Source organism: Caretta caretta, chromosome 2 (genome assembly GCF_965140235.1).
Source record: "Caretta caretta isolate rCarCar2 chromosome 2, rCarCar1.hap1, whole genome shotgun sequence".
Taxonomy (NCBI): Eukaryota; Metazoa; Chordata; order Testudines; family Cheloniidae; genus Caretta; species Caretta caretta.
In genome coordinates, this window is record NC_134207.1 from 129,261,808 (window position 1) to 129,284,350 (window position 22,543).

The window sequence follows — 22,543 nt, forward strand, 5'->3', positions numbered from 1 at the left end:
GAGGTTTAGAAACATTTTGGTATCTTACATAATGTAAACCTGCACAGTTTTGTACACATTATAACACTGATGGAGCAGAAACAGATTTGTTTTGTTTTCTTTTTTAACCAATGGGGTAGGCAGTTCAGTGAAAACAATAACAATTAATAACTCTCTGGTTGCATCTCAGACCTAGTTGTAATTTAACTTGGTATCTTGTTTATATATTTAGTTACTATTCAGTGGCTTGCCACTGTGAATACTGCAGGATCACTGATGATAAAGGAAAAGTAAATATATCTAATTAAGAAAGAATGCTTACAAGAAGTGGTCACGTGTTTACTGTTTATCACTGCAAAAAGAGTAGATTAGGCTAATTACCTTGGACTTCAGACACAGAGAGCCTTCTATCAGGAGGGGGAGGGGGAAGCTTCAGCAAAAAAGCTTTCCTTTCTCTGTACCTCCCACTGCATTCACTTGCAAATCACTGTGTGCTTGGGAAAGCCTGTGCTTTCCCAGTCTCTAACCTTCCCATGGCAAGTGCTGTGGTTCAATCAGAAGAACCTCTCTCTCTCTCTCCCTCCCTCTCTGTGAGGGAGTGATTTTTTATTATTATTATTTTCTTAATCAGGAGCTTTGAATGAAAGCCAGTCAGTGAGAGAGCTCCCCCCTAAGCATGTCCAGAGTTAAGTGATGCTGGAAGAAGAAGCTGAGTTAGATTCAAGTAGGATCAGTCTTAGAAAATAACAGCAGAAAACAAACAAAAAAGGGAAGATAGTAGCAAATTCTCCAGCGTTGCTTGGGTTGGACACTACTACACTTGCTCAGAAGCAGAATAAAAGGTAGGAGCCTTTCATAATTGTATTTCCTTTGGTGGTTTTATTTTCTTGAACTATCAGCTGCACTGTATTTAATGTAATCCATAGAATTATTCTATTGTATACAACTTTTATACATTACAAAGGCACTTTGATAAATATGACACATACATGAAATCGAGACAAATGTGTGTATACTGTATTCAAAGTGAACTGCCTTTATACATATTCAGGATCGAACTGCATTTTGCAAAGCTTTTTTTTTTTTTTTCCTTCCCCCAGTAACCAAGCTAGGTTCTAAGCAGCACAGTTTTAATTTGTATTTGATTACTGTAAATTCAGTGAAGGAATAATATTTGGACTTCAAAAACATAGTGTTTCATATTCTAATTATCACGAGCATAGCATGCAACATACACATACGTGCCCACACTGACTGCATCCTGATTGTAAGTCTGTTACAGCTTTCTCTGATATTACACTATTGTACTTGACTTTTGATTGAATTGAATCCAAACACTTAAAGCAAATACTTCTTCAGAAAGCAAGTCTCTGTGTTGAGACTGATGGCAAGGTAGACAGAGGCAATACTTTGCGTGCGTGTGTGTGTGTCTGTGTATCTGGACATGTACAGAGGGAAAAGTGCACACACTTCTCCTATACAAGCATTTCATATTGTGGTAGGAAGGTAAAAAATCAAAGAAAAAAGGGAGAGAGAAGAAAGAGAAAATATATGTAGTCAGCAGTTGTTGTGAGCCTTTATTGTCACTGCTGCAAAGAAATCCATATTTTATGTGTTAAATTCATGCAGCACATTGCAAGTCCAAATCCATATTCCCAAGAAGTAACTGTTGATGGCGTTGTAAGCTGCACTAGATATTTGCAGTAGGCTAATACTGTACATACTAGTTGCAATCAGAAAAAAAACTAGCAGACCTTTAGCATAAGAGAATTAATCTGCACATGCAATCAGTGACAAACAGCAACCAGCATTTTAAAACTGACCTATCATCTTTGTTGTTTCCACACAAATGGAGCTATTTCCTATAATCTTCATCTTTCATTCCAGTAAAAGCCTCTCTGTTATCCAAAACTGCACATCCATTACTTGTAAGGTGTTTTCAGATACATTATTTTGTCCTCTGTGTGTGTGTGTGTGTGTGTGTGAGAGAGAGAGAGAGAGAGAGAGAGAGAGAAGAAGCAGCTCTGTAAAGAATGTTCTTCTTGCTTTTTATGGTGACCGTAGGCTTTATATTTACATGTTACTATTGCCAGTTTTTTTACTTGGAAAATATTTCTGAGTCTCAAAGCCCCTTGTTAAATATTCCATTTGCTAGGAATATTTTCACTTTCGTGCTAGTGTTCTTGAGAAATTCAGGTGATGGGAACTTTTACGCTAATCACATATTATTTGAATATAATATTAATTGCTTTAAAGAAAGCAATGAGAGAATTAAGTGTGGGATATGGGTTGGAAGAGGGAAGTTGGAAAGATAAGTTATTTTTTCCAGAGCAGAAAAAGTAGCTCTATATAGAGTCAATGTGGCTTGCACAGGGAGATAAATACTTCTTGGATTATAAAATGGTAATCTTCTATGTGCCTTGGGAACTCCTCAAATTCAAACCCATTCTGGTGAATACCAATGTAGCTGACAAGCTCATTTGTGGAGCAGGTTTATACAATAATTTATTCCCATCTTAAATCAATGTTTTCTGTGGTTTTGAGTGTCAGGGCGAGTTTGTATCTTTGAACTTAATTTTGTGTGATAGAATGTTAATGGTAAAATAGATCATAGCATACACTTCATGCTAGTTTTATTTTTGTAATGCTATATTTGATTTTGTAGCTATATGTGGCATAGGTAAACAGATCTTACTGCTTCCTTTACCCTTCTTTTATATTTGTAATACTATCTCTTTACTATTTTGTAACTTTAAGTGGCAAAGGGAAACATCAAGGGCATATATCTGCAGGTATAGATATTTATATGTCAGTATATAGATACTTAGACAACTGTTGTTTACAGCATTGGTGAGCAGTATTGTGGATTTTGCTTTGGAGTTGATGTGTACATCTATAGTAAAATTTTATATATATGAATGTTCTCAGTGGACTAAGGCTCCCTTATGAAAGTGCAAAGTGATGAAAATAATACCATACAGTTTTATTATTGTGGTTACAGTCATGGTCCAAATATGAGCTTAGTTTAAAAAAAAAACAAAAAAAACTTTACTGGTTTCCTATTAAAACACTTAGAGAATGACAGTACAAAACAGCTTATGTTGAAACAGTTACATATTTTCCCATCATTCTTGTTAAGTAACTCAATGTAAAAGACAGAAAAGGTTAATTTGAAAATGATACCCACCTTGGGTCCTCAAAGTCATTTCCTCATCTCAACATGATTTCCCAAGGAAACAAATGACTGAAAGTGTGTGTGTGAGCTGGGTGATTTCCATGCAAATGACTTATTTTCTATGTCTGTTAATCAGATTTACAACCAGGTGGCAGGTAATATCCTCTAAGAATTTCCCTATTGCATACCTTATCATGCCACTAGGTTGCAACATTTAGTGCATAGGGTAAGGGTAAGAGTGAAGTATTTCTGGATTGGCAGCAAAAAAGAGGTGGGGTTTCTGACTTAATATTAAATCTTAATTTTCATTGATTCATTATTAGCTAAAGTGTTGCAAGGTCTCAGGCTTCCTAATTAGACTTCATAATATGTCGATGTTCAGACATATTAATGATGTGTTGGTATTGTCAGTTAGCTCCATAATTTAGGATGATAGACAGAAATGGAAGGAAAGATAGAAAGTCAGTAAGTAGATACAGTAGTAAAGAAGGGCTTGAGAGACATTTTGGGAATGTCTTATCACTGGCTGCACTGAGCAATATATGCATTGCTCTCTTTTATGAATTACTATATGTAACAGAATTGATGCAGAGATGTTAATTAATGTATCATTCGTAATACAGGCTGAATATCTAAAATAAGAGAGAGTGAAGGAGTCTTGGTTTATTTTTAATTACTCTCAAACAGACTGTTTGGGTACCCCAAAGTAAAAAAACATGAAAGATGACTTTGTTGTTAATATCATGGATATTTAAGCAATGGCAAAATTGAATAAGCATTTTTAATCTTCACTGAATTATGTATGATTGTGTATAGTTATTAAAATAGAAAAGAGAGACTCTGAATGCAGTACAGCGAACACTTTTTAAACTGTGTATAAAAGGTCCCTTAAGAAAAACCTGCATCCTGCACCCTTCAATATGGACTATTCATCAATATGGACTAAACGAGACCCAAGCACTATATTAGTGGCTCACCTTCTGACTTCCCATGCTGCCTTTCATAAGATTAATTAACTCCCCTTTAATATTTCCACCTATAAAGATCATTTTTATATGACATTTCACGTATACAAATGTTTTTTTTTCCAGATTTTTGATAAAACTTTGCTTTCTGTTTAATTTCCCCCCCTTGGAATAGGTATTCTCTTGATCTTTCTCTGTTGCCCTAGAAAAATCCCTCTGGGGTGTGTGTGTGTGTGTGTGTGTGTGTGTGTATTTTTGTTTCTGTCCATGTAGATTTACATCCTCCTCACTCTCAAGTCCTTTGAATGATGACTTCCTTGCAGTCAGTGGGTGGGGGTGGAGATTGAAACCCACTCTGCTACTGTGTTGGTTACAGCAGTCAAGCAATAGAAAGTAATCCTTGTCCCTTGGGAGTTGAGCATGCTTTGCATCCACTGGGCCACACTAACACAGTAGAAAGTAAACGAGACCCAAGCACTGCCTTTGCTTTTGCGTGGAGTTGAGGGGAGCCAGAATACGATCCATACCAGAAGGCCACTGAGCTCATGAATCCTCTTTATTAGCTTACCAGTCTATCTTTTACCATGTGGATGGTCTGCCAGAAATATGGTAGCCAGTATTTCTGTATTTCTTTAGCCTTCTTGACTATTTAACATCAAAGCTGATTACTCCACGTGGAAGGAGGGAAGAAACTTTATATGTTCTAAAGAGATTACATTACAATAAATAGGATACTATATTTTCTTTATCTCTTAATTCACATTAGATCTCCATTCCTTCCCTGCGTTTTGCCTCCAGAAACTAGTATGAAATAGATGACTGTGTCATTCTGTTGATAAGAAGGAAGCATGTGCTGCAAGAGGCATAAACAGCACTAGAAGTAACTCTGAAACATTCTATAGGTTGCACTATCAATAGGTCATATGATTTGGGATCTGCTTCTGAACTCAAACCTTAGTCTTCCAGCTGCCAGTATGTAATGCTATCTTGGTACCAACGGCTGCACTGGGGGAATACAGAATTTTAGGAAGTTTAACTAGATATACTCTCAGGTAACATAGCAGGTGTCTGTTTTAATTATGTGAGAGTGTAGGGACAATATTATTTAATTCATTTAATGACACAATACTTATCTCTTTGTTACTCTTTTATTATGGCAACTCTTAAACATAAGTCAAAACCAACTTTAAATCATATTTAATTTTCAAATAAAGGATATAAAATCATATTTTGTTTTTGGATTTTTAAAAGGTAATGGTTCAGAAAGAATATCTAGTAGGAAATGAAATGTCCAGACATTTGCAGAGTTCTGCTGGTGTTCAAAAGCCAAAGAAGTTCCCTTCTGTATTTTTTAACAACAGCAGAAATCTTTGTTTGAAATATTTTCCCATGTGCAATTTTATATTACCCTATATGTAATTATGTTTTTTGTAAATCTTATGATTGTATCACTGGTATTCCATCATCTGCCACGTTACTGATAGGCTAATGCAATAAATCCAGTCTCAGTGCTTTGCATTACCGCATAAAAACATGACATACCTTCATTTAGCATGATAAAATCATGCAATTAAAATGAATGCAATCCTTGTGAGCTCTGCAGATGTTATAGCACCCAGTTTTAAGGAGTAAGGGGTAGATATCAATGCAGTTCACTACACTTATGAACAAAGAGCTTGAAATACAACATGTAATATGGAGGTTTGCTTTTTTCAAATTAACAATGTAAAATACGTAAAAAATAAATATCATACCCTCATGTGTCAGGGTAAGCGTTAGTAACGTATATGTAATAGGTTTATTTAACAGAATGAACTGAACATTTGAAGAATTTTGACATAATCCTAGTGCTGAACATAAATAAAACAAATAATGTGTTTGTGTCTAAGAAACTATTAACTATGGTTTGTAACCTGTCCTTTAAATCAGCTACTGTACCCAATGACTGGAAGATAGCTAATGTAACACCAATATTTAAGAAGGGCTCTAGAGGTGATCCTGGCAATCACAGACTGGTAAGTCTCAGGTAAGTACTGGGCAAATTAGTTGAAGCAATAGTAAAGAATAAAATTGTCAGACACATAGAACATAAATTGTTGCGCAAAAGTCACCATGGTTTCTGTAAAGGGAGCTCATATCTTACTAATCTTTTGGAGCTCTTTGAGGGGGGGGGTCAACAAACATGTGGAGAAGGGGGATCCAGTGGACGTAGTATACTTAGATTTCCAGAAAGTCTTTGACAAGGTCCCTCACCAAAGGCTCTTATGTAAATTAAGTTGTCATGGGATAAGAGGGAAGATCCTTTCATGGATTGAGAACTGGTTAAAAGACAGGGAACAAAGGGTAGGAATAAATGGTAAATTTTCGGAGTGGAGAGGGGTAACTAGTGGTGTTCCCCAAGGCTCAGTCCTAGGACCAATCCTATTCAACTTATTAATAAATGATCTGGAGAAAGGGACAAACAGTGAGGTGGCAAAGTTTGCAGATGATACTAAACTGCTCAAGATAGTTAAGCCCAAAGAAGACTATGAAGAGCTTCAAAAATATCTCACAAAATTAAGTGATTAGGCAACAAAATAGCAAATGAAATTTAATGTGGATAAATGTAAAGTAATGCACATTGGAAAAAATAACCCCAACTATACATACAATATGATGGGGGCTAATTTAGCTACAACTAATCAGGAGAAAGATCTTGGAGTCATTGTGGCTAGTTCTCTGAAGATGCCCACGCAGTGTGCAGCGGCAGTCAAAAAAGCAAACGGGATGTTAGGAATCATTAAAAAAAGGATAGAGAATAAGATGGAGAATATCTTATTGCCCTTATATAAATCCATGGTACGCCCATATCTTGAATACTGCATGCAGATGTGGTCCCCTCATCTCAAAAAAGATATACTGACATTAGAAAAAGTTCAGAAAAGGGCAAATAAAATGATTAGGGGTTTGAGGACCCATATGAGGAGAGATTAAAGAGGCTAGGATGTTTCAGCTTGGAAAAGAGAAGACTAAGGGGGGATATGATAGCAGTATATAAAATCATGAGTAGTGTGGAAAAAGTGAACAAAGAAAAGTTATTTACTTGTTCCCATAATATAAGAACTAGGGGGTCACCAAATGAAATTAATGGGTAGCAGGTTTAAAACAAATAAAAGGAAGTTCTTCTTCACTCAGCGCCCAGTCAACCTGTGGAACTCCTTGCCTGAGGAGGTTGTGAAGGCTAGGACTATAACATGGTTTAAAAGAGAACTGGGTAAATTCATGGAGGTTAAGTCTATTAATGGCTATTAGTCAGGATGGGTAAGGAATAGTTTCCCTAGCTTCTGTTTGTCAGAGGGTGGAGATGGATGGCAGGAGAGAGATCACTTGATTATTACCTGTTAGGTTCACTCCCTCTGGGGCACGTGGCATTGGCCACTGTCGGTAGACAGGATACTGGCTGGATGGACCTTTGGTCTGACCCAGTATGGCCATTCTTATGTTCTTATATTCTTATGCAACACATGAGTAATGTGCATTCTTTCACTGGTTGTTGCAAGAAACACGTGTCCACCTTTAAAGCTATGACACATCTAGGACTAGCCTTCACTTCCAGTGAAAGCAAAGGAGCCATGTGTATAAGTGACGGCGTAGCTTTGGAGATACAAACAATTAAAAGGGGGTAATAATCCCTTTATTGAAAATGGATATGGCAAAGTGGACAGGGAAAAATGAATTGTTGTGTTGTGAAAAAGGAGTGGCTGAAAATATTGTGTTGTGAAAAAGGAGTGGCTGAAAATATTCAAGGTGGGGAGAGGGTTATAAGGTTTCTAATAAGGAAACTATTGGTCATAACCATTGAATAGTATAGGAAATCATTTCCAGATATATTTATTTTGCCAATTAATAATCACTATTAAAAGACTCAAGGGCCCATCAGCTTCATCAAAGAAACAGCAGCTTTATCAATTTGCTGTCCATGTCTCTCAAAGTATTAAATTAATGGAAAAGGCAGACTCAGGCAAGTAAATTATATGCTTTCTGAAATTAGTACCATTGGGTATTTCTATAATGCTGTTAGACATCCAGGGCTGACCTGATCTTGCTAAGGGGCTGTTTAATTGCAGTATAGAAATTCAGGCTCGGGCTGTAGCCTGGGCTTTAGGACCCTGCAAGGTGGGTACATCTCTACTGCAGCTTGGAGCAAGCCTCCCAGCCCAGGTAGACAGGTGTGTGCTAACAGAACTTGAGCTGGTTCACGAGCAATAGCTGTGTGAACGTTGTGGCTCAGGCTGAAGTTTAGGTTCTCAAACCCACCTGACCCCTTCATCTCACAGCCCGAGTCGCAATATCGACATTACTATTTTTAGGTCATCGGCTTGAGCCCCGCTAGCACCGATCTATCTAACCTCACAACCAGTGGCAGTATAGACACACTCACTAAGGGTGCAAATTTTCTGTTAACTTTAATGGCATCACAACCTTCAGACAAAATATTAGAGTAGCTTTTGTGGGCATCTTAAAATAATATCTATTATTGAAAACATTCCAACTGCAACCAAAGTACTGCTTTGTAAGCTTTACCTTTGACAAAAACATCTGAGGTTTTTATCCAAGATGCAGTGAAGTAGAGGACATGGCAATAGGTAATGTCTTGGAAGTTAAATATAGCAAATAGTTTTTAAATTGTTTTAAAGCATCACAATTAATACTGTACAGACTGTTCACACTGATATTAGTGATCTTGTGCCATTGCACTGAGAATGTAGACAATGATTTTGAGGGATGCTGAGGCCCTATTGACTTTGATTGAAAATCAGCTCCACAGTGTGTTATTTCTGAACACAGACCTACACTGTGTTGGTAAATAGGCCCAATTAGTTTAGGCCTAAATCCCAAATGATTTAGGATTATTATCATGGCCCATAGAAACTTCAAGTGGAAAAAGTTTGTTAGATCATCCAATACTTGTCAATCTCACTTTCAGGGCAAGATTGTTCTAAAGTATGATGGGCTAAGAGTCTAATCCAATTCCCATTGAAGTCTCCCACTGACTTCAGTGGGCTTTGGATCAGACTTCTAGAGAGGGAACTCTTACTTCCCTGGTTTGTGACAGGATACATTTGCATGAGGAGCAAAATGCCATTTGCTATTTTTACTGCCACATTACAGCTTCCCCAGTTTCTCCCTTCCATTAAGTATCAATATTTCTTATTATTTCCCTGAAATATGTTTGTTTTCATTGTTTTCCAAGTTGAATTTAATTTCTCTTTCAAGGTTTGGTCTCCTGTAAGAATCTCTCAGTGTAAATTTATTTGTAAGCTAATTTATTTTGTCATCATACTGAGATTTGTACTGTTCCTATATAGAGGCCTACAAGCAATTCATGCACTTTCTAGAATTCTTCACAATTCATGTGAAGTTGGCTTAGAATTATGAGGCTTTCCCCAGAATCGCTTAAGTGGGTGGATTTGCTCCTCTTTGTGATCAGTCTTTGGTCACAGGTCAGATTCAATAATGATTTGAAACTATTTTAACATAGGTATCCTGAAAATTCTCAGGTCTACAAATTTGCAATAAATCATGGTGGTGGGAATTTGTGCTCGTGCAAACACAGAATTTTAGATGTGCACAAACTATTGCATGCATGTACAACCTGCAATTTTTGCATGAATTGGATCATTGGTGAAGTTTGTGGAATGGTGTCCAAACCAGATTTAGGAAGATTGGAGTAAGTCTAATAGTAATGTTTGTTCCACTAAGGAAGAAACATAAAATAGAGGCGAAATTTGTCATATCAGAAGTATATACATTTTTGAAAAACTGCACATTGTCACCTAAAAAATAATAAGACAACTCATGTTAACCATGCAAACTACAGATGAAACGTGCAACTTTTACTAGGAGCATGCACCGGTGACAAGTGAGCCATGGTCCAGTTCAGGGCCAATACCTTATGGTCTCCAAGGCCATCTTAGGCCTGAAGGAGGGGGATTTTGGGGACCTGGTCAAAACAACTCCCCAAGTCTCTTAAGGTTTTACACTGAGCTCATAAAGGCTATGTGCAGCAAGTAATTTTCTGATAAAAAGAGGTCTTTTCCAGCCAATTTGTTGTCTGACTGCTACATGCCCCAGGAGGAGGTGCTGCTTCTTCGTAGTACAGTCACCTCAACTTCCCAGAGCACCTGCCTCTTTTAGAGATTATTCCTGGTTTCCCTCACAGTCCAAACTCCTGCTATCTTCAAAGGGTATCTTGAATGAATCACAAATACAGCAGCTGGCCCATATTATGCTGAGAAATTACTTCATGACAGCTGGCCCTGTCCTGCAATACTGCATTTAGGGTATGCAGCTGTGCATGCTCTTGCTCTCTATCCTCTCCCTCCCCTTTCCCTTTTTAATCCCCACATTTAGATTAAGATTGAGGATGCTATTGATTCATTTAAACATTAAATCAAGGATGGCTGCCTGCAGTCATCAAGGTTTTTTTTGATGGTTTTTAAGTATCAAAGGTATGAGATTCTGCAACAGCCTTCCAATGGGGGTAATAAGGGCAAAAAAAACCTAACTAGTCTTCAAATGGAATTTGTTAAATTCAGGAATAGGATTATATGATGGAATCGCCAGCAATGGCGGGAAATTGTATTTGATAACCTAAAAGTTCCTTCCAGTCCTATGTTCCTAAAATTTATTATATATATTTTTACAAGTAACCACAGTTTCAGCAATGAACCTAAAGCAAGGTCCTGTATCTGGAAGTTTGGATCTGAATTTTACAACTAGGACTCATCTTTATACTTTTGTGAATCCTATTCACTTTACTCATGTAAGAAGTCCTCATTGTACGTTGGAAGAATTACAGCCCTAATTTGGCAGTCTATTTTTTTTTAAGTAAATTACTTAAACCTCAGTGGCACTTAAGCACATGCTTAAGTACTTTTCCTGAACTGAGACTTACAGGAGTGAGTTAAATGAGAAGGATTCAACCCTTAAAAGGACTCCTTTAAAAATGGTGTTTAATAAATAAATGTCCCCAAACTACTGGAAATAATTATTAATCATTTTAGTATCAGCAAATGTCCTAAATCTGCACTAGAATAGTCCATCAATTTTAAAGGTAGTAACTGAAAAGCATAAACCAGGACATGCACAAGACATGCAAAACAAGGAGAGATTACAAAAGTCAAAAGAATGTAAATAACTATCATATTAATTATTAAAATGGTCAGAAAATGTAAATATTTAATCTATCCTTTCACATGTAAAATTGTAATGAAATATGTAAATACCCTTTATTTAGTACTATACTATTTATTTCAAATTGTTTAATTATAAAATCTTTTGCACAAATCAGTGCTACTTTAAAGGTGCCCCCCCCCCCAGTTTTGATTTATGTATCATTAAAGCCTCATTCCTGCAAAGAGAATCACATGCACCCACTCAGCTAGCCTCAGAATTTTAATTACAGAGCTGGGACCTAATTACCATTTGTAACTATGGTGGTGAATTATAATCACATGTATAGTGAACAATGTTTATCCTTCTCAGCACTCAGTAGAATCTAGAGTCAGTACCATCAAATGTGAGAGACCATGGCATCATATTTCTATATCACCAGCAGCATTCATTTTATTGGAAATCCTGTTGTACTCTGATCTAAAATAAATGTGGCTGCCTGTGGAGTATGTGAAGGCAGAATTTGGCCCTGTGACTCATAAGACACATCAACACTGAGTAAATTGTATGTAGCACTTCTTACTACATCAATTAAATTCTTAATTCATGAAACAAAAAAAACATTCTCCTTTCAGACATCAATTTATTTAAAATATTCTATTCTATTTTAAATAAATTATTTGAAAAGTATCTCAAATACATAAATATCAGTAATAATATTCAACGTATGTAACGATTTCATGAACCATTTAATTTTTGGTATTTACCTGTGTTGTCCTTGTAACTACTATATGTGCAACAGTATCATAGTAGGTTTTCACTTGGATCAACTACTTAAATTTTGGAGCCATGTCCATAAGAGGTCAGCCCTGTGCATCAGGGTGGGAAGTAATTAATTGCACTTATTGTATCTGAAGAAATTAAAGAGCTATGTAAAGAGTGAGTGGAAGATTCCCTAAACCTTTTACTGCTTTCCACTCCCCACCAAAAGAAAAAAAAAAGTACTTCATATTCCTGACCACTGTTCCCTCTAAGCTGTTCGCACACAGATCCTAAACCCCATACACATGGCAAAACATCGTGCACACAAAAATTTGCACAGAAGATGTTTTTTGCGCACATGGCTTGTCAAAAATTAGAGGGAACATTGTTCTTGACACACATCTCTTTTTCCTGCGAGGGGAGTTACTACAGCCTTTGGGCTGAAACAGACCTCATATCTGTCTCCAGCAAAAGGAGGATATTGACATGGGTTACATCACTATGTTTAAATGATTAGAAAATGATACTTTTATGTGGGGGATGGGTGTTTCTGCCATTGAAATCCTGAGGTGGGTTCCTCTCCCTGACCAAGAGATTGGCACCCATCTTTTCCTTGCTGTTGATGCTGAAGTTTTGATTGCCATTGGGAAAACCTTTCTCCTTTCTTGTCCTGTCTCTGACATGTAAAGCAATATGATGTTTCTTTGACTTCATGCTCTAAAGCATTTTATTGAATTGAACTAGTCTCATGATTAAGAACAAAAGAACAGCCACACTTTGTCAGACCAATGGTCCATCTAACCCAGTATCCTGTCTTCTGACAGTGGCCAGTGTCAATGCATCAGAGGGAACAATTTATAGTGATCCATCCCCTGTCATCCAGTCCCAGCTTCTGTCAGTTGAAAGTTTATGGGCACTCAGAGCATGGAGTTCCATCCCTGACCATCTTGGCTAACAGCCATTGATGGACTTATCTTCCATAAAATTATCTATTTCTTTTCTGAACTCAGTCATACTTTTGGCCTTCACAACATCCCATGCCAATGAGTTTCACAAGTTGATTGTGTGTTGCGTGAAAAAGTACTTTATTTTGTTTGTGTTAAAACTGCTGCCTATTAATTTTATTGTTTGACCCCTAGTTCTTGTGTTATGTGAAGGGGTAAATAACACTTAACTATGCACTTTCTCCATGCTGTTTGTGACTTTATAGGCCTCTATCATATTCTCCCTTAGTCATCTCTTTCTAAGATTAATGGTCCCAGTCTTTTTCATCTCTGTTCATACTGAAGCTTTTCTATAGCCTAAATCATTTTTGTTGACCTTCTCTGTACCTTTTCCAATTCTAATATATCTTTTTTGAGATGCAGTGACCAGAACTGCATGCAGCATTCAATGTGTGGGCGTACCATGGATTTATATAGTGGCATTGTGATTATTTTTATTATTATTTTCATCTATCCATTTCATCCTAGATTCTAACATTCATTTTGGTTTTTTGACTGCCACTGCACATTCAGCAGATGTTTTCAGGGGAATATTCATGATGCCAATATCTCTTTCTTGAGGGATAGCAACTAATTTAGACATCATCATTTTGTGTATATAATTAGGATTATTTTTTCCAATATGAATTACTTTGCACTTACCAACATTGGATTTCATCTGCCATTATGTCACTGAAATGGGCTGAAACGGACATGGACCAGACCTACTTTTCAAGGGGTTAGCTCCATCTCTGGATGTAGATGTTTCCATTGGAACATTAATACTTTTATGGACACGGTACGATATTATATACACATTTGCTCACCAACTCCAACAGGTTTGAGATGAGGAAGTGTCTTGATTTACTTGACTTATTAATTTGATAAAATCACAAAATATATGAGAAATTATTTCATTCTTTTATTTGGAGTTTTGAGGTACTGCCCACTAATGAAATTGTCATTGTTTTTGATTATTGAAATACTTTATTTTTAGTCATGAAATAACTATGTGGTGAAATTATAAAATTGAATGAGAGCACAGACTAGAGAGAAACAATGCGTCAGCCAGCTGAACCCACTCTGTGAAGTACATTGGGTGTATATGAATATATCCCAGTAGTGGCTCATTTCATCCAGCTTCTTGTTGAGGTCAGAATAATGAGAATTATAAAAAGAGTGATGAACTGAAGCATAGTGCATTATAGAAATAATCCCATTTAAATTTGGGTACATATATATCTTCAGAATATTTCAGCAGTCTATGCTATGACTCAGAGAGGTCAGTAGGCTAGCGCTCTCTTAAATTGATTACCTGTGAATGACAAGAAAGACAGAGATCTTATTTTACTTCTGAAATGTAAAACTTTAAAAAAAAAAAACAGTTTGTTACATTTGGGGACTTTAATTATGTTAATTAGATTCATGATTTAGAACAATATTAAAAACAGCAGTTTTCAAATCACTTCTCTCTTATAGGTTTTCTTCTCATTCCTACAGTCACCATGCCATTTAAAGTTACTCACAAATGGAACAGCTCATCTCAATCACTAGTGAGCAACCTAAACTACCTGTATTCTATGTTCATATATGACCACTGATTGGGTCATTTTTCAGTGTTGCAGGCTCGCTGTAAGAAATGCTTACTGCACAATACACGGACTCAAGCAAAAAAATGTAAAATTCCTTGGTATTGTAATTTGGTTATTACTTTTCCCCACTATGAATTTAAATATGTATTTTTAAAGCATAGGTTAGCAGGCTTTTAATAAGAAAAGGAAGAAAAGAAAGCACAGTACTGTAGATTTGAATATATGACTAGTCTATGAACATTTTACCTCTGGAGAAGAGTTCCTGTGTTGTCACTAGATAACAGACCACAACTGGACCAGTTAGTGTTAGGGTAAAATAGATTATATGGCGGGGGAGGAGATGACCAAATGGCAGTGACATTTGCAAGTTTAAGGAAAACAGATGAATAAAGGCCTGAACCGAAGTCCATTTGAAGTCAGTAGGAGTCATGTAATTGATTTCATTGGACTTACTTTGAGGCAGTAAGCCCTCAGAGATAAAGTGTGAGTGCCTTAAAATATAGTAGGTAAAATAAATTGATCCATGAATGAAATTTCATCTTTCAATGCAGTTAAATACTGTACAATCATAAACAGTGTCAATAAAATATTTCTGACATAAAATCTCTTGTTTCATAATGCAAACATCCTTCAGGGTATTGTTTTTTATAAGAAAAAAAATGCAGTTAGTTAAAGAATCTTAAGGAGAATGCATAGCTCTGCTTTTTTATGTGTAGACACTATACTTTATCACTATTTTGAAGAGAGATATGTGTCAATAAGTGCAGAGTAGAAGGATTATAAATACCAGTACTGCAGTTATGGCATAGAATTTTTACTTTGTTTTCAGCTCTTGAAATAGATAGATGCAATTCAATCGGACTTTATCATAGAATTGTGTTCTTGCATTTAACAAAATTCTCTGTGAATTGTGATGTTTTGTGGAAACTAGGAAATAGAAAAAATTGAACATAATGAAATTAAAAATATGCTAGGAATATTTTTCATCATTGACTCTTTCTTGTAGCATGCACCTTTATAAAGATTTCAGTGAATTCAAAATGGCAACTGAATTTCTGTTTAAAATGTTAATGTGGAAAAATATTTTATAACTCTTCAGTTACCAATGAAAAAGAAATAGTTCAGCAGTTTTTAGATTAAACTTTTCCTTTTGTTGTGTTTTGTTTGTTTTTAACTTGGATGAAATTCATTTACTTCAGGGTCATCAGTGTTTGGCTGGTTGACCAGCATACCCCTCTGTATGTTTTTGCCCACGGCTTGAAAATCAAGTATTCAATACTAAATTTTATCCCCTTCCTTTCTGCAATTTTTAGGAAACCTAAATTTAAGGAAAACAAACTTCCTGAATATTAATTGAACCAAAATTAGGTCTCAGCATTCAGCAGCTTGTCAAAGCAGGGGAGGGTTATGTGGACAACCTATTGGCTCACTTGAAGGTGAACTGTTGATGGTTTCTCTGGTAAAATTCCCATCAAAGCTTGTTTCATTTCTCTAGCAAGGAAACCTTAAGAATATCAAGATTTTTAGCCCTTTGGTGCCATCTTGTGGCAAGATGTCAGTTGTGAGGCAAGAGAAAAGTCATTCAGTCCTTGCTTTGAGTTTCTATACCTACTGCATAGCCTGGATTTAGTAACAGGAATACATCCAACTTTACTACCAGCTATAAAATGACAAACTGAGTCATGATTAGAATAGCTACAGAAATCGCACAAAACCGACTGTACTAATTACCAGATAGAAATACATTTTTACTGTACAGCTGCATGGAATTTGTATAGAATACTTAAATATTTAGTTAGGTCAAGGCAAAACCTAGCATTCTCCAGTGTGTAACAAAAAAGCAAAAAAAAAAAAAAAAAGACCTGTGCTAGTGGGTTTTTTTGGCACTTTGGAAAATGTAAACATAAACGTAGAGGCTATGTGTTAAAATAAAGGGTGGTGACACAGCTGCTGTTCTTATCTAATTTATTATTCTGTTGTCTCAGTGTACATTCAGCTAGACAAATGTTCTTGCTTTCATATTAAATTAATGCTTGGTTAACTCCCAATAAGCTGAAGGTAATGAACTGGGTGGGTGTGTTGAGTTTGTTGAAGTTAAGGTTTGGTCATCAATGGTGCACCACCAATTGAGTTCAGTGGGAGTTGCGGGTGCTAAGAATCCATCAGGATCAGGTGCGTATTCAGTGCTTTGAAAGGCACCATACACTGTAGGCAATGGTTTTTTTCCCCTCCTCCAGTTATAGACCGTTCCTGGATGCAAAGATAATCTGTGAACAGGTGGGACAGAAATAAAATGTTGATCCTCCTACAAAAGCCATTGGCCCCAATTATTTTAGGAGAAGTTAAAAGTTTGTTTTACTAAGATTAGTGGGGGAAAAGTGAGGGAGAGTGATAATTTCTCTTCCCTTTTTATCTAGGTATTTATATGCCCCCATCAACATAGCATCTGAGCACCTCTCATTTGTTAATTATTTATATCCATAATACCCTTGTGAATTAGGGGAGTACTATTATCTCCATTTACAGATAGGAAATGGGAAACACAGAGATATTAAGTGCCCCAGATCACACAAGCAAACTGTTGCAGAGCCAGAAAATGAATGCAGGTATCCTGGGTCACAGTCAATTGCCTTAAACACAGGACCATCTTTGCTCTCTTTTTCTAACAGGATATAGTCACTTTCTATTTTCCTCTTTGTGGGAGTAAGAATACACATATAAGTACTTCCAAGGTCAGAAACTCAATGAAAATATTTTTTTTTCTAATTCTAACCTTTGAAAAAGGAAGTTGTATTCCATGTGTACCTTTCCGGAATTATATCCATATGAGCCAGAATCCTGACATCAGTTTTGGAAGTACTGTATGGGTGTTGCACTCATGGTCAATATTGTTTTCATTATGCATGCTCTGTGTCACCTATCCTATACACTTATCTGGAAAGTAGAGTTAATCTTAACATTATGCCACTGTAATATGCCAATTTGGACAGAGAACTATCATTCCCTACTATGATATGTCTGGAAATGCCAGACAAGAAGAGATTATATTTTAATAAACAATCAATAGCTGGTGCCAGAACAGGACACTGCACTGTCCAGCAAGTATGAAAAACAAATATCCCTCAATCCAACAGATCAAGGATGCCCCAGGTGGTAGAGAGATGTTAATTCTGTGGGTGTTGCTGTGATTTCTCTGGTTACAATTGGGTCTTATTGCCAAAGAGTATATTTAGAGATGCATTTCAGCAAGGTAGGGATAAACAAATATTAATATGCAGATGCTTGCTAGTGAATGCAGTAGATACAACATCTGGCATTTCAGTTTAAGTATGATGATTTCTCAGTTTACAATTTTCACTGTCTCAGCCCAGTAAAGTTCCCTTGACAAACACCATATTTAGCTATTTATCTCTGTTTATGTATCTTCTGAGCTTTCATATATGATGCTTTATGTATCATAGGATTGTAAATGGTATGTGAAGACTAAAGCTTATAGGCCAGATTTGCTGAAGCTGACATAAGTTGAAAATTTCTCCTCCCTGTCTCTTTGTTGCCTACTACCAGGCCACAAAAAGCAGGGCCGGCTCTAGGCACCAGCAAAACAAGCAGGTGCTTGGGGCGGCACATTTCTAGGGGTGGCAAAGTTTACAGAAATTTTTGGCATATCGCATTACATTTGGCTATGGTTAATTGTACCTGTTCTGTTATGACACTGCTAGCTTAATAGAACAGAGATGTTGCACTGTAGCAATAAATGGAAGTGCATGGAATTCCATTGGCATGCATAACAAATTATGGAAAATTCTGCAACCTGTATCACAGGTTGGATACATAATTTTTATGCTTATTTGATCACATGGTATGGCAGAACAACAAAAACAGTAAACCAAAATAAATTTGTGATAATCTTGTTTAAAACAAAGTGTATCCAAAATGCTTTAGAGAGTTGTCGGGAAGAGGAGCCATAACTATTATCTGTGCAAGATTTTTCTCTTCTCTTCTTTCTCTTTTTTTTTTCTTCTTTTCTTTCTGCTTTGTTTTAGGCAAAGTAGAAAAGAGATCTTCAGCTTAAATTTGAAATGAAATGGAGAGTAAATCAGGCAGGGATAAAGCTGTACCTCAAGTCAAGATCTGCCAAGGAGAAAGTCCTCACACCAAAAGTGATAGGATTATGTGGAGGGTCCAAGAAGAAGCCAGTACTAGATGAGCAAAGGGAAGTAGTGTGGGAGAGACACAGTGCTTGGAATAGGCTGGAGCAAGTTTTAGAACATGGAGAACAATTTTGAACTGAATCCTGAAAAAAAATGGAGAGCTGATGGAATTTGATAAGGAGGAAGAAGGTTGGCTGCCTGTTTTTATGCAGATGAAAAGGCAGACAGTACCAATCTGACCATGATGAGGTTTGAAGGGGAAGGTCTTGAGGGAGACCAGAGCCAAGAGCCGCAACAGTCAATGCAGAAGAGGCTTGGCTCAGGATTTGAGCAGAAATGAAGATGAGGTATTAGCATACATGAGAAAAGTTGCAGACAGTGAAAAGTGGATTTACAGCCCTTAGGGATGTATGAAAAGAAGAGTTCAAAGATAAGGTTATGTCAGTGTTCCAGTATGTGGAAGCAAAGGCAAGGTCTGAGTTCAAAAGATAAAAAAGATGGAGGTGCAGGTGTTGAAGATACTGCACTTGCTCAAGAGAAACAAGTTTTGGGTAAAATTCTCTAAAGGAAAATGAGATAATGGCACATGTTTACTTGCTTAATACAAGAAGAGAAGGTGGACAAAGAGAAGTTAGAGTTAGCCAAACGTACATATTTTATATCTTCAGTACAGAATTGTTAATATTAAATATAGCTATGTAATCAAGGGGACAAAGGTTAAATAGAAAGAGCAGAGGGCTTAGAACTAAACCTATTGTGACACTATGAAGGTGGAGCTTTGTTACAGAGATGGAACTCCTTTGTTACCAGAGAGAAAAGAATTTGATACGGGTATAACCGTAACAGGAAGAGTGAGAGACACCTAGATAGCAAGATGGGGGGTCTAGAAGGATGGAATGGTCCCCGGAATCAAAGCCTCCACTAGAGCTAAGGAGGGAATAGGTGGCGTTGCCAATGAAACTACATTGACTGAAACTACATAAAACTGAAATGAGGTGAAACCCAGACTGAGTTAAGGGTGTTGTTGTGATATGACACCACATATGTGAATATTCCAGAATACCTGTTGTGTCTGAGGTCAGCACTGATACATGGTTTGAATGTATCCTCCTGGTCTTCTTTTTTGTAATAGTGAATTTTATGTCTTGCCCCAGTAATGGGCGCACCCTAAGAATTATCACTATGTAACTCAAGTTCATTCACACATCAGGGCTTTTAACAATCACTCCCCCTTCCCCCATTTTTTATGGAGGAAGGATATGTGGTATGCATAATTTCCTAAAAACAAAAACATGAAAAAAATACTGCTGTTCTTGAAATACATTAGTCTTAACCTGTTTTGAAATGTCTCTAGTACCATTTTAGAAGAACATATTTCACAAAGAACTGATTTTTTTCAGAAACTAAGGGTTCCCTCCCTCTTAATGTATCAAATCTAAGCCTCAGATAAATCACCTACCTATTCTGTATCAGGATTACACCATTTGTCTATAGATTTCAACTTTCAATCCCAGTATATGCCATTTAGCTAGAATATAGGGAGGCTAAAAAAATATATTATTTATTATACTGGCTCTGTTAGATCTTCACTATGAAGAGGAAACCAAAAAATGTCTGTCATAAACCTTCAGAAGATGATCAAAAGAAAAAAATGTTTTAAAAAATGTTTCTGGGGTTAGTCAGTCAGAAAAGATTGATTGCTGCTGTATGGGACTTGTATATTTAGTGCGTGCTTCTCCTGACTGTCAAAATTATTTATGTCTAGTGTGAATACTGACTAGTCTAGGCACTACACCTAGGCAGTGGCAATGAAGGAAGAAGGGGAAAATTCTTCCTGCTGCACAACTGCAGTAATATATAACTGACATGCTTCAGGGGGTGAGTGCCTAGAGAAATTCTAAACAAGATGTAAAGGTCACTAAAGCATAGGTTCCCAATAACTGTGTACTGTTTTTACATATGAGACCTAGATGTAACATCCTTTCAGACACCTGTAATAATAGTCTGAATGAGTTGCTGGCATGACTTTGCCTTTTGGTGATTTACAGTATTTAGGGCAAACCAGGCAGTGGCTATTTAAATGGAAAAGAGAAGTGTTAGAACAGGAAGAATGACACTGTTCTTTCTGGATACAATTTTGGTATCAAATTTAAAAATCCTTCCTCCCCTAGTATAACTCCAGTCTTCCTCATACAGAACTGAGCACAGAGTTAGATGTGCATAGTACCCTCCAAAGCAGGGCATGTTTCTTTCATTGTTTTTATTCCTCTTTCCAGTGGAGGAGTGATTCAGGCCATCTCAGAGGTATGAATATTTATCACTGACACAGAGATGGAAATTGTATTTCAACAGACTGATGCTTGAACTATATACTTGTTAGAAAAGAAAGCACCATTTCCCTGGAATGCATTTTTACCTGTGCCCCTTCAAATAGAATAAATTGTGAAATGCCTACATGGGAATATGTGCAGCTTTCTAGTTTGTAAACAGAAAATTCTGGAATGTATTTTAAATCAAGGACAAAAAGAAATCCTCATGTCTTAAAAATAAGAACAAAGAAAAGCTGTATATACAAGTATTTGCTCTGATGTCATATTTAAAACATTATTTTGCTTGGCCCTGATTTAATTTTATTATGGCATTGACACAAATTATCTGAGGGAGAAGAGAGAGGCTTTTAAAGAGAATAAAACTTTCCAAACTTAGGAATTCACTAGTTGTCCCTCCAAAGGTTGAAAATGAGTGTGTTTGCCAGTTGAAGTGAAATTTCATTAATTTCACTTCAACCAAGAAAATATCAGATGAGAAGTGTTCCAGCAATCTATGTGACTATCAGGATCTAGCCTGTTTGAGCCTCCCAAGCTCTGCTCTAGTTCCTTGAATGGAAGCGCTTCTACAACAGCAGGTCGAGGTTAGGAAGGCATGGAAATCAGCAATTATCAACTCTGCCATGTTGTCCTCCCTTACCTCATAACTCTTCTGTGAGGGTCCTGCAGGGCTCCTACTCTGAGAGGCCTTATCTAATCAGGGAAACTCAGTAAAATAAGATGAATCAACTGAAGCAGTGAAGTTAATGTGTATAAAAGTTAAAGTGCATTAAACCCCCATGAGGATGCTCTCATTCAGCAGTAAAGTGGCTTTAGTGGACAAGCCCTGAGTGAGGAAGGTTTGGGGCTAGGGTAGGGTGCTCTCCAAGGTGTGATAAATTCTCCCTCCCTCCTCAAAAGAAAACCCAAAAGAGAATCTGGTTTGTTACAGCCACATATGCTTCTTCCCTCTTTATTACATGTTTTGGCACCCTCAAATAAATGTATTTCCATTGGCAACTGCAGTCCTGTTAGCCACGTACTTGGTCATCTGCAGGAGCCAGGCTGTTCAAGAACAAGTGGGAGCTGCTGGGCTGGGAAGCACTGCAAAAGCTCCTTGCCTTCAGTGGATTTCCTGAGATCTAAAAATTAAGGGGATGTAACAACCTTCCCCTGGAGAGTTTCTACTCATCAAACCCTTGATGTCTCTGGAGGCCGAGTGAAGACCCAGATGTAGGGAAGGGCCAAAATGCAGCTTCATGTGTGCAGACCCCAATTCAGTAAATTACTTAAGCATGTACTTAAATTTATTTGCAGTCAATGGGTCTTGAGCATGTGCTTAAAATTAAGCACATAGTGCTTTGCTGAATAGGGTTGGGCTTATTTATATATCTAAGTGCTTTGCTTAATTGGGGCCTTAAACAGAATAGCACCAGTGTATCTGCAAGCGCATCTTGCTCCAGAATCTTTTAATT

The 22,543-nt window shown here is 36.9% G+C and overlaps 1 protein-coding gene across 6 annotated transcripts in view; it reads left to right on the forward strand.

Annotated features, from left to right (window-relative positions):
• Positions 1-428: 428 nt before the first annotated feature.
• The window catches only part of CDH10 (cadherin 10), a 149,161-nt gene continuing 127,046 nt past the window's right edge, over positions 429-22,543 (forward strand). For 5 of the 6 annotated variants that reach the window (XM_048839657.2, XM_048839656.2, XM_048839653.2 and 2 more), the window contains exon 1: positions 430-821. The gene's annotated coding sequence lies outside the window, so the exon portion shown is untranslated. Of the gene's footprint in view, positions 822-22,543 lie in introns of all 6 variants that reach the window. The other variant, XM_048839658.2, reaches the window with a different exon arrangement.